Raw genomic sequence first — 17,853 nt, forward strand, 5'->3', positions numbered from 1 at the left:
GGACGGTCTCAAAATTTTCTGAAAAATTGCCCTTTTTTCACATTTTCACGGGTCCAGCACCACGCTCCAGTCCCGAGCAACTGCCATAAACTACCATAGGATTGGTACCTTAATGTATACCCATGCAAATAATCACCAATTAATGGGGGGTCAATCACCTTCTTTTCGAGTGACATTTCGTGTTCTGAACCCACCCTACTTTTCAAGCACAAAACCGAAAGTGAAAATTTTGGCCACAGTTTCGCATTTTCATTCCATATCTGATGAAAAGTGCTACCAGTATTAAAGTGTCATATATCAATGAAATTGACATGAGCTCCTCTATCCACAAAATGAATGCAATAAATATTCTAGCAATTTATACACCTCAAATAACCAGCCAAACCTCAGGTTCTCCCTTTATTTCAAAATTTTGACCGGGTCTTTCCTTCGAAACTATCCCCTGCCACCTTTAACTTTTAGAGTTTGTTTCTCTTTAATCAAAGCACTTTAAAATCAGAAAGTTCATGCAATTCTGAGTAAAACCTTTCAAATTTGGTCTGATTTCATTGAAAAATAAAAAAGTTATGGCTGTTTAAGTATTACCCCCTTTCCCGGCTGAATCACCTTAACCTGTTTCTGTAAGGTTTTTCAGATATATCATGACTTTTTTCAATCCAAAAGACATTTTTTCTTTAAAAATCAGTTATAACAAGAAACCTTTATCCCTATCTGATGTAAAAACATTGAAATATTCACATTTAGTAACAACATATAGGAGAATTCAACTCATATGTATCACCTATCCCCCTGCAAATGGGAATAAGAAAAAACACATTATTACTCCTTGCAATCAACTTTTTTGTTTCTAAATGGTACTAACAGGTTTAAAAACTCTATTGGAACACAAAAGCAACCTATTTGGAACACAAAACCTTCACTTTCATATTTTCAAAAGGGAAAGGTACCTAGAAAATGGCAATCAGGCATCTTACCCGAGGACTTATTTCCCAAATATGCTGAACGGATGATGATGAAACCTAATTTCTCTGTTTATTCTTTAACCAATACCAAAAGATCTAGATTTATTTGTTATAAAGATTGAAATACATGTTTTACATACAAAGAAATACCAAATTTGAACATCATGACCACACCCCCATAATGAGGTGGGAATACATGCAAATGACAAATGGTTAAAAAATGCACACAAATTCAATTTTTCTTGTTATATTTTCAATAAAGAAGAAACCAAACATATGTGTTTTGTTTTAAATGGGAGAAATTTTATGTATGCATGAGATTTTATCAAAAGAAATGTGAAATAAAGGCTATTTTTGGTTGTCGGTGAAGAAAATTGAAGGGGGGGGGGGGTGCTTTTTTGACAATCAGACATTTTAAAATTGTTTATAATGACTTAAAATGCAGATATTAACTATTCAGAATTACATGTATCTACATGTAAATTACATGTAGCACATTTAAAATATATATTTAGCCCTAAAATCAACTTTTTGTCTGTTTTAGTTTGAGAAAGAACAACATTTTACAATTTTTTTTATCAAATCTAAGGGTTTAAAGCTTCATAAAACTGCATGGCTGTCAATTAATTTCCAGAAAATTTCATAAAAAAAGGTACAATATTATTCAGTTAATCCAAATTCAACCCAACAACTTATTTCAATGGGAATAATATGCCTATAAAGGGTTTTAATATAAGGACAAACCCAAAATACTAGAAAATTGCACTTTTTCTAAGGACCACCACCTGCTACATGTTGGCCCCTAAATCTCATTACAGGGTTGAGCAATCATAAAAATTCAGCCAGTTTCCCATTTTACACACATTGAACATCTTTTCTGTTCCCATGTTGTTAAACTTAAAGCCTATTAAAAATTTGACATTTTCTTGAAGGTGGCAGGGGATAGTTTTTTTGGTCGAGGAAATGTGAGGCAGATAGTGCTCATATATGTGATCTAATTTTTCAGTGGATTTTTAAATTTGCTAAAATTGGTTTGCACGCAGGGGACACATGGTCCCGACTCTTGAGAATTTTTAAGCATTTCAGAATAAAACAAGTACAACTTACATATAGCATTATATAGAATGGCCAGGGACGGTCTCAAAATTTTCTGAAAAATTGCCCTTTTTTCACATTTTCACGGGTCCAGCACCACGCTCCAGTCCCGAGCAACTGCCATAAACTACCATAGGATTGGTACCTTAATGTATACCCATGCAAATAATCACCAATTAATGGGGGGTCAATCACCTTCTTTTCGAGTGACATTTCGTGTTCTGAACCCACCCTACTTTTCAAGCACAAAACCGAAAGTGAAAATTTTGGCCACAGTTTCGCATTTTCATTCCATATCTGATGAAAAGTGCTACCAGTATTAAAGTGTCATATATCAATGAAATTGACATGAGCTCCTCTATCCACAAAATGAATGCAATAAATATTCTAGCAATTTATACACCTCAAATAACCAGCCAAACCTCAGGTTCTCCCTTTATTTCAAAATTTTGACCGGGTCTTTCCTTCGAAACTATCCCCTGCCACCTTTAACTTTTAGAGTTTGTTTCTCTTTAATCAAAGCACTTTAAAATCAGAAAGTTCATGCAATTCTGAGTAAAACCTTTCAAATTTGGTCTGATTTCATTGAAAAATAAAAAAGTTATGGCTGTTTAAGTATTACCCCCTTTCCCGGCTGAATCACCTTAACCTGTTTCTGTAAGGTTTTTCAGATATATCATGACTTTTTTCAATCCAAAAGACATTTTTTCTTTAAAAATCAGTTATAACAAGAAACCTTTATCCCTATCTGATGTAAAAACATTGAAATATTCACATTTAGTAACAACATATAGGAGAATTCAACTCATATGTATCACCTATCCCCCTGCAAATGGGAATAAGAAAAAACACATTATTACTCCTTGCAATCAACTTTTTTGTTTCTAAATGGTACTAACAGGTTTAAAAACTCTATTGGAACACAAAAGCAACCTATTTGGAACACAAAACCTTCACTTTCATATTTTCAAAAGGGAAAGGTACCTAGAAAATGGCAATCAGGCATCTTACCCGAGGACTTATTTCCCAAATATGCTGAACGGATGATGATGAAACCTAATTTCTCTGTTTATTCTTTAACCAATACCAAAAGATCTAGATTTATTTGTTATAAAGATTGAAATACATGTTTTACATACAAAGAAATACCAAATTTGAACATCATGACCACACCCCCATAATGAGGTGGGAATACATGCAAATGACAAATGGTTAAAAAATGCACACAAATTCAATTTTTCTTGTTATATTTTCAATAAAGAAGAAACCAAACATATGTGTTTTGTTTTAAATGGGAGAAATTTTATGTATGCATGAGATTTTATCAAAAGAAATGTGAAATAAAGGCTATTTTTGGTTGTCGGTGAAGAAAATTGAAGGGGGGGGGGGGTGCTTTTTTGACAATCAGACATTTTAAAATTGTTTATAATGACTTAAAATGCAGATATTAACTATTCAGAATTACATGTATCTACATGTAAATTACATGTAGCACATTTAAAATATATATTTAGCCCTAAAATCAACTTTTTGTCTGTTTTAGTTTGAGAAAGAACAACATTTTACAATTTTTTTTATCAAATCTAAGGGTTTAAAGCTTCATAAAACTGCATGGCTGTCAATTAATTTCCAGAAAATTTCATAAAAAAAGGTACAATATTATTCAGTTAATCCAAATTCAACCCAACAACTTATTTCAATGGGAATAATATGCCTATAAAGGGTTTTAATATAAGGACAAACCCAAAATACTAGAAAATTGCACTTTTTCTAAGGACCACCACCTGCTACATGTTGGCCCCTAAATCTCATTACAGGGTTGAGCAATCATAAAAATTCAGCCAGTTTCCCATTTTACACACATTGAACATCTTTTCTGTTCCCATGTTGTTAAACTTAAAGCCTATTAAAAATTTGACATTTTCTTGAAGGTGGCAGGGGATAGTTTTTTTGGTCGAGGAAATGTGAGGCAGATAGTGCTCATATATGTGATCTAATTTTTCAGTGGATTTTTAAATTTGCTAAAATTGGTTTGCACGCAGGGGACACATGGTCCCGACTCTTGAGAATTTTTAAGCATTTCAGAATAAAACAAGTACAACTTACATATAGCATTATATAGAATGGCCAGGGACGGTCTCAAAATTTTCTGAAAAATTGCCCTTTTTTCACATTTTCACGGGTCCAGCACCACGCTCCAGTCCCGAGCAACTGCCATAAACTACCATAGGATTGGTACCTTAATGTATACCCATGCAAATAATCACCAATTAATGGGGGGTCAATCACCTTCTTTTCGAGTGACATTTCGTGTTCTGAACCCACCCTACTTTTCAAGCACAAAACCGAAAGTGAAAATTTTGGCCACAGTTTCGCATTTTCATTCCATATCTGATGAAAAGTGCTACCAGTATTAAAGTGTCATATATCAATGAAATTGACATGAGCTCCTCTATCCACAAAATGAATGCAATAAATATTCTAGCAATTTATACACCTCAAATAACCAGCCAAACCTCAGGTTCTCCCTTTATTTCAAAATTTTGACCGGGTCTTTCCTTCGAAACTATCCCCTGCCACCTTTAACTTTTAGAGTTTGTTTCTCTTTAATCAAAGCACTTTAAAATCAGAAAGTTCATGCAATTCTGAGTAAAACCTTTCAAATTTGGTCTGATTTCATTGAAAAATAAAAAAGTTATGGCTGTTTAAGTATTACCCCCTTTCCCGGCTGAATCACCTTAACCTGTTTCTGTAAGGTTTTTCAGATATATCATGACTTTTTTCAATCCAAAAGACATTTTTTCTTTAAAAATCAGTTATAACAAGAAACCTTTATCCCTATCTGATGTAAAAACATTGAAATATTCACATTTAGTAACAACATATAGGAGAATTCAACTCATATGTATCACCTATCCCCCTGCAAATGGGAATAAGAAAAAACACATTATTACTCCTTGCAATCAACTTTTTTGTTTCTAAATGGTACTAACAGGTTTAAAAACTCTATTGGAACACAAAAGCAACCTATTTGGAACACAAAACCTTCACTTTCATATTTTCAAAAGGGAAAGGTACCTAGAAAATGGCAATCAGGCATCTTACCCGAGGACTTATTTCCCAAATATGCTGAACGGATGATGATGAAACCTAATTTCTCTGTTTATTCTTTAACCAATACCAAAAGATCTAGATTTATTTGTTATAAAGATTGAAATACATGTTTTACATACAAAGAAATACCAAATTTGAACATCATGACCACACCCCCATAATGAGGTGGGAATACATGCAAATGACAAATGGTTAAAAAATGCACACAAATTCAATTTTTCTTGTTATATTTTCAATAAAGAAGAAACCAAACATATGTGTTTTGTTTTAAATGGGAGAAATTTTATGTATGCATGAGATTTTATCAAAAGAAATGTGAAATAAAGGCTATTTTTGGTTGTCGGTGAAGAAAATTGAAGGGGGGGGGGGGTGCTTTTTTGACAATCAGACATTTTAAAATTGTTTATAATGACTTAAAATGCAGATATTAACTATTCAGAATTACATGTATCTACATGTAAATTACATGTAGCACATTTAAAATATATATTTAGCCCTAAAATCAACTTTTTGTCTGTTTTAGTTTGAGAAAGAACAACATTTTACAATTTTTTTTATCAAATCTAAGGGTTTAAAGCTTCATAAAACTGCATGGCTGTCAATTAATTTCCAGAAAATTTCATAAAAAAAGGTACAATATTATTCAGTTAATCCAAATTCAACCCAACAACTTATTTCAATGGGAATAATATGCCTATAAAGGGTTTTAATATAAGGACAAACCCAAAATACTAGAAAATTGCACTTTTTCTAAGGACCACCACCTGCTACATGTTGGCCCCTAAATCTCATTACAGGGTTGAGCAATCATAAAAATTCAGCCAGTTTCCCATTTTACACACATTGAACATCTTTTCTGTTCCCATGTTGTTAAACTTAAAGCCTATTAAAAATTTGACATTTTCTTGAAGGTGGCAGGGGATAGTTTTTTTGGTCGAGGAAATGTGAGGCAGATAGTGCTCATATATGTGATCTAATTTTTCAGTGGATTTTTAAATTTGCTAAAATTGGTTTGCACGCAGGGGACACATGGTCCCGACTCTTGAGAATTTTTAAGCATTTCAGAATAAAACAAGTACAACTTACATATAGCATTATATAGAATGGCCAGGGACGGTCTCAAAATTTTCTGAAAAATTGCCCTTTTTTCACATTTTCACGGGTCCAGCACCACGCTCCAGTCCCGAGCAACTGCCATAAACTACCATAGGATTGGTACCTTAATGTATACCCATGCAAATAATCACCAATTAATGGGGGGTCAATCACCTTCTTTTCGAGTGACATTTCGTGTTCTGAACCCACCCTACTTTTCAAGCACAAAACCGAAAGTGAAAATTTTGGCCACAGTTTCGCATTTTCATTCCATATCTGATGAAAAGTGCTACCAGTATTAAAGTGTCATATATCAATGAAATTGACATGAGCTCCTCTATCCACAAAATGAATGCAATAAATATTCTAGCAATTTATACACCTCAAATAACCAGCCAAACCTCAGGTTCTCCCTTTATTTCAAAATTTTGACCGGGTCTTTCCTTCGAAACTATCCCCTGCCACCTTTAACTTTTAGAGTTTGTTTCTCTTTAATCAAAGCACTTTAAAATCAGAAAGTTCATGCAATTCTGAGTAAAACCTTTCAAATTTGGTCTGATTTCATTGAAAAATAAAAAAGTTATGGCTGTTTAAGTATTACCCCCTTTCCCGGCTGAATCACCTTAACCTGTTTCTGTAAGGTTTTTCAGATATATCATGACTTTTTTCAATCCAAAAGACATTTTTTCTTTAAAAATCAGTTATAACAAGAAACCTTTATCCCTATCTGATGTAAAAACATTGAAATATTCACATTTAGTAACAACATATAGGAGAATTCAACTCATATGTATCACCTATCCCCCTGCAAATGGGAATAAGAAAAAACACATTATTACTCCTTGCAATCAACTTTTTTGTTTCTAAATGGTACTAACAGGTTTAAAAACTCTATTGGAACACAAAAGCAACCTATTTGGAACACAAAACCTTCACTTTCATATTTTCAAAAGGGAAAGGTACCTAGAAAATGGCAATCAGGCATCTTACCCGAGGACTTATTTCCCAAATATGCTGAACGGATGATGATGAAACCTAATTTCTCTGTTTATTCTTTAACCAATACCAAAAGATCTAGATTTATTTGTTATAAAGATTGAAATACATGTTTTACATACAAAGAAATACCAAATTTGAACATCATGACCACACCCCCATAATGAGGTGGGAATACATGCAAATGACAAATGGTTAAAAAATGCACACAAATTCAATTTTTCTTGTTATATTTTCAATAAAGAAGAAACCAAACATATGTGTTTTGTTTTAAATGGGAGAAATTTTATGTATGCATGAGATTTTATCAAAAGAAATGTGAAATAAAGGCTATTTTTGGTTGTCGGTGAAGAAAATTGAAGGGGGGGGGGGGTGCTTTTTTGACAATCAGACATTTTAAAATTGTTTATAATGACTTAAAATGCAGATATTAACTATTCAGAATTACATGTATCTACATGTAAATTACATGTAGCACATTTAAAATATATATTTAGCCCTAAAATCAACTTTTTGTCTGTTTTAGTTTGAGAAAGAACAACATTTTACAATTTTTTTTATCAAATCTAAGGGTTTAAAGCTTCATAAAACTGCATGGCTGTCAATTAATTTCCAGAAAATTTCATAAAAAAAGGTACAATATTATTCAGTTAATCCAAATTCAACCCAACAACTTATTTCAATGGGAATAATATGCCTATAAAGGGTTTTAATATAAGGACAAACCCAAAATACTAGAAAATTGCACTTTTTCTAAGGACCACCACCTGCTACATGTTGGCCCCTAAATCTCATTACAGGGTTGAGCAATCATAAAAATTCAGCCAGTTTCCCATTTTACACACATTGAACATCTTTTCTGTTCCCATGTTGTTAAACTTAAAGCCTATTAAAAATTTGACATTTTCTTTAACTTTTAGAGTTTGTTTCTCTTTAATCAAAGCACTTTAAAATCAGAAAGTTCATGCAATTCTGAGTAAAACCTTTCAAATTTGGTCTGATTTCATTGAAAAATAAAAAAGTTATGGCTGTTTAAGTATTACCCCCTTTCCCGGCTGAATCACCTTAACCTGTTTCTGTAAGGTTTTTCAGATATATCATGACTTTTTTCAATCCAAAAGACATTTTTTCTTTAAAAATCAGTTATAACAAGAAACCTTTATCCCTATCTGATGTAAAAACATTGAAATATTCACATTTAGTAACAACATATAGGAGAATTCAACTCATATGTATCACCTATCCCCCTGCAAATGGGAATAAGAAAAAACACATTATTACTCCTTGCAATCAACTTTTTTGTTTCTAAATGGTACTAACAGGTTTAAAAACTCTATTGGAACACAAAAGCAACCTATTTGGAACACAAAACCTTCACTTTCATATTTTCAAAAGGGAAAGGTACCTAGAAAATGGCAATCAGGCATCTTACCCGAGGACTTATTTCCCAAATATGCTGAACGGATGATGATGAAACCTAATTTCTCTGTTTATTCTTTAACCAATACCAAAAGATCTAGATTTATTTGTTATAAAGATTGAAATACATGTTTTACATACAAAGAAATACCAAATTTGAACATCATGACCACACCCCCATAATGAGGTGGGAATACATGCAAATGACAAATGGTTAAAAAATGCACACAAATTCAATTTTTCTTGTTATATTTTCAATAAAGAAGAAACCAAACATATGTGTTTTGTTTTAAATGGGAGAAATTTTATGTATGCATGAGATTTTATCAAAAGAAATGTGAAATAAAGGCTATTTTTGGTTGTCGGTGAAGAAAATTGAAGGGGGGGGGGGTGCTTTTTTGACAATCAGACATTTTAAAATTGTTTATAATGACTTAAAATGCAGATATTAACTATTCAGAATTACATGTATCTACATGTAAATTACATGTAGCACATTTAAAATATATATTTAGCCCTAAAATCAACTTTTTGTCTGTTTTAGTTTGAGAAAGAACAACATTTTACAATTTTTTTTATCAAATCTAAGGGTTTAAAGCTTCATAAAACTGCATGGCTGTCAATTAATTTCCAGAAAATTTCATAAAAAAAGGTACAATATTATTCAGTTAATCCAAATTCAACCCAACAACTTATTTCAATGGGAATAATATGCCTATAAAGGGTTTTAATATAAGGACAAACCCAAAATACTAGAAAATTGCACTTTTTCTAAGGACCACCACCTGCTACATGTTGGCCCCTAAATCTCATTACAGGGTTGAGCAATCATAAAAATTCAGCCAGTTTCCCATTTTACACACATTGAACATCTTTTCTGTTCCCATGTTGTTAAACTTAAAGCCTATTAAAAATTTGACATTTTCTTGAAGGTGGCAGGGGATAGTTTTTTTGGTCGAGGAAATGTGAGGCAGATAGTGCTCATATATGTGATCTAATTTTTCAGTGGATTTTTAAATTTGCTAAAATTGGTTTGCACGCAGGGGACACATGGTCCCGACTCTTGAGAATTTTTAAGCATTTCAGAATAAAACAAGTACAACTTACATATAGCATTATATAGAATGGCCAGGGACGGTCTCAAAATTTTCTGAAAAATTGCCCTTTTTTCACATTTTCACGGGTCCAGCACCACGCTCCAGTCCCGAGCAACTGCCATAAACTACCATAGGATTGGTACCTTAATGTATACCCATGCAAATAATCACCAATTAATGGGGGGTCAATCACCTTCTTTTCGAGTGACATTTCGTGTTCTGAACCCACCCTACTTTTCAAGCACAAAACCGAAAGTGAAAATTTTGGCCACAGTTTCGCATTTTCATTCCATATCTGATGAAAAGTGCTACCAGTATTAAAGTGTCATATATCAATGAAATTGACATGAGCTCCTCTATCCACAAAATGAATGCAATAAATATTCTAGCAATTTATACACCTCAAATAACCAGCCAAACCTCAGGTTCTCCCTTTATTTCAAAATTTTGACCGGGTCTTTCCTTCGAAACTATCCCCTGCCACCTTTAACTTTTAGAGTTTGTTTCTCTTTAATCAAAGCACTTTAAAATCAGAAAGTTCATGCAATTCTGAGTAAAACCTTTCAAATTTGGTCTGATTTCATTGAAAAATAAAAAAGTTATGGCTGTTTAAGTATTACCCCCTTTCCCGGCTGAATCACCTTAACCTGTTTCTGTAAGGTTTTTCAGATATATCATGACTTTTTTCAATCCAAAAGACATTTTTTCTTTAAAAATCAGTTATAACAAGAAACCTTTATCCCTATCTGATGTAAAAACATTGAAATATTCACATTTAGTAACAACATATAGGAGAATTCAACTCATATGTATCACCTATCCCCCTGCAAATGGGAATAAGAAAAAACACATTATTACTCCTTGCAATCAACTTTTTTGTTTCTAAATGGTACTAACAGGTTTAAAAACTCTATTGGAACACAAAAGCAACCTATTTGGAACACAAAACCTTCACTTTCATATTTTCAAAAGGGAAAGGTACCTAGAAAATGGCAATCAGGCATCTTACCCGAGGACTTATTTCCCAAATATGCTGAACGGATGATGATGAAACCTAATTTCTCTGTTTATTCTTTAACCAATACCAAAAGATCTAGATTTATTTGTTATAAAGATTGAAATACATGTTTTACATACAAAGAAATACCAAATTTGAACATCATGACCACACCCCCATAATGAGGTGGGAATACATGCAAATGACAAATGGTTAAAAAATGCACACAAATTCAATTTTTCTTGTTATATTTTCAATAAAGAAGAAACCAAACATATGTGTTTTGTTTTAAATGGGAGAAATTTTATGTATGCATGAGATTTTATCAAAAGAAATGTGAAATAAAGGCTATTTTTGGTTGTCGGTGAAGAAAATTGAAGGGGGGGGGGGGTGCTTTTTTGACAATCAGACATTTTAAAATTGTTTATAATGACTTAAAATGCAGATATTAACTATTCAGAATTACATGTATCTACATGTAAATTACATGTAGCACATTTAAAATATATATTTAGCCCTAAAATCAACTTTTTGTCTGTTTTAGTTTGAGAAAGAACAACATTTTACAATTTTTTTTATCAAATCTAAGGGTTTAAAGCTTCATAAAACTGCATGGCTGTCAATTAATTTCCAGAAAATTTCATAAAAAAAGGTACAATATTATTCAGTTAATCCAAATTCAACCCAACAACTTATTTCAATGGGAATAATATGCCTATAAAGGGTTTTAATATAAGGACAAACCCAAAATACTAGAAAATTGCACTTTTTCTAAGGACCACCACCTGCTACATGTTGGCCCCTAAATCTCATTACAGGGTTGAGCAATCATAAAAATTCAGCCAGTTTCCCATTTTACACACATTGAACATCTTTTCTGTTCCCATGTTGTTAAACTTAAAGCCTATTAAAAATTTGACATTTTCTTGAAGGTGGCAGGGGATAGTTTTTTTGGTCGAGGAAATGTGAGGCAGATAGTGCTCATATATGTGATCTAATTTTTCAGTGGATTTTTAAATTTGCTAAAATTGGTTTGCACGCAGGGGACACATGGTCCCGACTCTTGAGAATTTTTAAGCATTTCAGAATAAAACAAGTACAACTTACATATAGCATTATATAGAATGGCCAGGGACGGTCTCAAAATTTTCTGAAAAATTGCCCTTTTTTCACATTTTCACGGGTCCAGCACCACGCTCCAGTCCCGAGCAACTGCCATAAACTACCATAGGATTGGTACCTTAATGTATACCCATGCAAATAATCACCAATTAATGGGGGGTCAATCACCTTCTTTTCGAGTGACATTTCGTGTTCTGAACCCACCCTACTTTTCAAGCACAAAACCGAAAGTGAAAATTTTGGCCACAGTTTCGCATTTTCATTCCATATCTGATGAAAAGTGCTACCAGTATTAAAGTGTCATATATCAATGAAATTGACATGAGCTCCTCTATCCACAAAATGAATGCAATAAATATTCTAGCAATTTATACACCTCAAATAACCAGCCAAACCTCAGGTTCTCCCTTTATTTCAAAATTTTGACCGGGTCTTTCCTTCGAAACTATCCCCTGCCACCTTTAACTTTTAGAGTTTGTTTCTCTTTAATCAAAGCACTTTAAAATCAGAAAGTTCATGCAATTCTGAGTAAAACCTTTCAAATTTGGTCTGATTTCATTGAAAAATAAAAAAGTTATGGCTGTTTAAGTATTACCCCCTTTCCCGGCTGAATCACCTTAACCTGTTTCTGTAAGGTTTTTCAGATATATCATGACTTTTTTCAATCCAAAAGACATTTTTTCTTTAAAAATCAGTTATAACAAGAAACCTTTATCCCTATCTGATGTAAAAACATTGAAATATTCACATTTAGTAACAACATATAGGAGAATTCAACTCATATGTATCACCTATCCCCCTGCAAATGGGAATAAGAAAAAACACATTATTACTCCTTGCAATCAACTTTTTTGTTTCTAAATGGTACTAACAGGTTTAAAAACTCTATTGGAACACAAAAGCAACCTATTTGGAACACAAAACCTTCACTTTCATATTTTCAAAAGGGAAAGGTACCTAGAAAATGGCAATCAGGCATCTTACCCGAGGACTTATTTCCCAAATATGCTGAACGGATGATGATGAAACCTAATTTCTCTGTTTATTCTTTAACCAATACCAAAAGATCTAGATTTATTTGTTATAAAGATTGAAATACATGTTTTACATACAAAGAAATACCAAATTTGAACATCATGACCACACCCCCATAATGAGGTGGGAATACATGCAAATGACAAATGGTTAAAAAATGCACACAAATTCAATTTTTCTTGTTATATTTTCAATAAAGAAGAAACCAAACATATGTGTTTTGTTTTAAATGGGAGAAATTTTATGTATGCATGAGATTTTATCAAAAGAAATGTGAAATAAAGGCTATTTTTGGTTGTCGGTGAAGAAAATTGAAGGGGGGGGGGGGTGCTTTTTTGACAATCAGACATTTTAAAATTGTTTATAATGACTTAAAATGCAGATATTAACTATTCAGAATTACATGTATCTACATGTAAATTACATGTAGCACATTTAAAATATATATTTAGCCCTAAAATCAACTTTTTGTCTGTTTTAGTTTGAGAAAGAACAACATTTTACAATTTTTTTTATCAAATCTAAGGGTTTAAAGCTTCATAAAACTGCATGGCTGTCAATTAATTTCCAGAAAATTTCATAAAAAAAGGTACAATATTATTCAGTTAATCCAAATTCAACCCAACAACTTATTTCAATGGGAATAATATGCCTATAAAGGGTTTTAATATAAGGACAAACCCAAAATACTAGAAAATTGCACTTTTTCTAAGGACCACCACCTGCTACATGTTGGCCCCTAAATCTCATTACAGGGTTGAGCAATCATAAAAATTCAGCCAGTTTCCCATTTTACACACATTGAACATCTTTTCTGTTCCCATGTTGTTAAACTTAAAGCCTATTAAAAATTTGACATTTTCTTGAAGGTGGCAGGGGATAGTTTTTTTGGTCGAGGAAATGTGAGGCAGATAGTGCTCATATATGTGATCTAATTTTTCAGTGGATTTTTAAATTTGCTAAAATTGGTTTGCACGCAGGGGACACATGGTCCCGACTCTTGAGAATTTTTAAGCATTTCAGAATAAAACAAGTACAACTTACATATAGCATTATATAGAATGGCCAGGGACGGTCTCAAAATTTTCTGAAAAATTGCCCTTTTTTCACATTTTCACGGGTCCAGCACCACGCTCCAGTCCCGAGCAACTGCCATAAACTACCATAGGATTGGTACCTTAATGTATACCCATGCAAATAATCACCAATTAATGGGGGGTCAATCACCTTCTTTTCGAGTGACATTTCGTGTTCTGAACCCACCCTACTTTTCAAGCACAAAACCGAAAGTGAAAATTTTGGCCACAGTTTCGCATTTTCATTCCATATCTGATGAAAAGTGCTACCAGTATTAAAGTGTCATATATCAATGAAATTGACATGAGCTCCTCTATCCACAAAATGAATGCAATAAATATTCTAGCAATTTATACACCTCAAATAACCAGCCAAACCTCAGGTTCTCCCTTTATTTCAAAATTTTGACCGGGTCTTTCCTTCGAAACTATCCCCTGCCACCTTTAACTTTTAGAGTTTGTTTCTCTTTAATCAAAGCACTTTAAAATCAGAAAGTTCATGCAATTCTGAGTAAAACCTTTCAAATTTGGTCTGATTTCATTGAAAAATAAAAAAGTTATGGCTGTTTAAGTATTACCCCCTTTCCCGGCTGAATCACCTTAACCTGTTTCTGTAAGGTTTTTCAGATATATCATGACTTTTTTCAATCCAAAAGACATTTTTTCTTTAAAAATCAGTTATAACAAGAAACCTTTATCCCTATCTGATGTAAAAACATTGAAATATTCACATTTAGTAACAACATATAGGAGAATTCAACTCATATGTATCACCTATCCCCCTGCAAATGGGAATAAGAAAAAACACATTATTACTCCTTGCAATCAACTTTTTTGTTTCTAAATGGTACTAACAGGTTTAAAAACTCTATTGGAACACAAAAGCAACCTATTTGGAACACAAAACCTTCACTTTCATATTTTCAAAAGGGAAAGGTACCTAGAAAATGGCAATCAGGCATCTTACCCGAGGACTTATTTCCCAAATATGCTGAACGGATGATGATGAAACCTAATTTCTCTGTTTATTCTTTAACCAATACCAAAAGATCTAGATTTATTTGTTATAAAGATTGAAATACATGTTTTACATACAAAGAAATACCAAATTTGAACATCATGACCACACCCCCATAATGAGGTGGGAATACATGCAAATGACAAATGGTTAAAAAATGCACACAAATTCAATTTTTCTTGTTATATTTTCAATAAAGAAGAAACCAAACATATGTGTTTTGTTTTAAATGGGAGAAATTTTATGTATGCATGAGATTTTATCAAAAGAAATGTGAAATAAAGGCTATTTTTGGTTGTCGGTGAAGAAAATTGAAGGGGGGGGGGGGTGCTTTTTTGACAATCAGACATTTTAAAATTGTTTATAATGACTTAAAATGCAGATATTAACTATTCAGAATTACATGTATCTACATGTAAATTACATGTAGCACATTTAAAATATATATTTAGCCCTAAAATCAACTTTTTGTCTGTTTTAGTTTGAGAAAGAACAACATTTTACAATTTTTTTTATCAAATCTAAGGGTTTAAAGCTTCATAAAACTGCATGGCTGTCAATTAATTTCCAGAAAATTTCATAAAAAAAGGTACAATATTATTCAGTTAATCCAAATTCAACCCAACAACTTATTTCAATGGGAATAATATGCCTATAAAGGGTTTTAATATAAGGACAAACCCAAAATACTAGAAAATTGCACTTTTTCTAAGGACCACCACCTGCTACATGTTGGCCCCTAAATCTCATTACAGGGTTGAGCAATCATAAAAATTCAGCCAGTTTCCCATTTTACACACATTGAACATCTTTTCTGTTCCCATGTTGTTAAACTTAAAGCCTATTAAAAATTTGACATTTTCTTGAAGGTGGCAGGGGATAGTTTTTTTGGTCGAGGAAATGTGAGGCAGATAGTGCTCATATATGTGATCTAATTTTTCAGTGGATTTTTAAATTTGCTAAAATTGGTTTGCACGCAGGGGACACATGGTCCCGACTCTTGAGAATTTTTAAGCATTTCAGAATAAAACAAGTACAACTTACATATAGCATTATATAGAATGGCCAGGGACGGTCTCAAAATTTTCTGAAAAATTGCCCTTTTTTCACATTTTCACGGGTCCAGCACCACGCTCCAGTCCCGAGCAACTGCCATAAACTACCATAGGATTGGTACCTTAATGTATACCCATGCAAATAATCACCAATTAATGGGGGGTCAATCACCTTCTTTTCGAGTGACATTTCGTGTTCTGAACCCACCCTACTTTTCAAGCACAAAACCGAAAGTGAAAATTTTGGCCACAGTTTCGCATTTTCATTCCATATCTGATGAAAAGTGCTACCAGTATTAAAGTGTCATATATCAATGAAATTGACATGAGCTCCTCTATCCACAAAATGAATGCAATAAATATTCTAGCAATTTATACACCTCAAATAACCAGCCAAACCTCAGGTTCTCCCTTTATTTCAAAATTTTGACCGGGTCTTTCCTTCGAAACTATCCCCTGCCACCTTTAACTTTTAGAGTTTGTTTCTCTTTAATCAAAGCACTTTAAAATCAGAAAGTTCATGCAATTCTGAGTAAAACCTTTCAAATTTGGTCTGATTTCATTGAAAAATAAAAAAGTTATGGCTGTTTAAGTATTACCCCCTTTCCCGGCTGAATCACCTTAACCTGTTTCTGTAAGGTTTTTCAGATATATCATGACTTTTTTCAATCCAAAAGACATTTTTTCTTTAAAAATCAGTTATAACAAGAAACCTTTATCCCTATCTGATGTAAAAACATTGAAATATTCACATTTAGTAACAACATATAGGAGAATTCAACTCATATGTATCACCTATCCCCCTGCAAATGGGAATAAGAAAAAACACATTATTACTCCTTGCAATCAACTTTTTTGTTTCTAAATGGTACTAACAGGTTTAAAAACTCTATTGGAACACAAAAGCAACCTATTTGGAACACAAAACCTTCACTTTCATATTTTCAAAAGGGAAAGGTACCTAGAAAATGGCAATCAGGCATCTTACCCGAGGACTTATTTCCCAAATATGCTGAACGGATGATGATGAAACCTAATTTCTCTGTTTATTCTTTAACCAATACCAAAAGATCTAGATTTATTTGTTATAAAGATTGAAATACATGTTTTACATACAAAGAAATACCAAATTTGAACATCATGACCACACCCCCATAATGAGGTGGGAATACATGCAAATGACAAATGGTTAAAAAATGCACACAAATTCAATTTTTCTTGTTATATTTTCAATAAAGAAGAAACCAAACATATGTGTTTTGTTTTAAATGGGAGAAATTTTATGTATGCATGAGATTTTATCAAAAGAAATGTGAAATAAAGGCTATTTTTGGTTGTCGGTGAAGAAAATTGAAGGGGGGGGGGGGTGCTTTTTTGACAATCAGACATTTTAAAATTGTTTATAATGACTTAAAATGCAGATATTAACTATTCAGAATTACATGTATCTACATGTAAATTACATGTAGCACATTTAAAATATATATTTAGCCCTAAAATCAACTTTTTGTCTGTTTTAGTTTGAGAAAGAACAACATTTTACAATTTTTTTTATCAAATCTAAGGGTTTAAAGCTTCATAAAACTGCATGGCTGTCAATTAATTTCCAGAAAATTTCATAAAAAAAGGTACAATATTATTCAGTTAATCCAAATTCAACCCAACAACTTATTTCAATGGGAATAATATGCCTATAAAGGGTTTTAATATAAGGACAAACCCAAAATACTAGAAAATTGCACTTTTTCTAAGGACCACCACCTGCTACATGT

The sequence above is a fragment of the Magallana gigas genome, chromosome 1 (assembly GCF_963853765.1).
Source record: "Magallana gigas chromosome 1, xbMagGiga1.1, whole genome shotgun sequence".
Taxonomy (NCBI): Eukaryota; Metazoa; Mollusca; class Bivalvia; order Ostreida; family Ostreidae; genus Magallana; species Magallana gigas.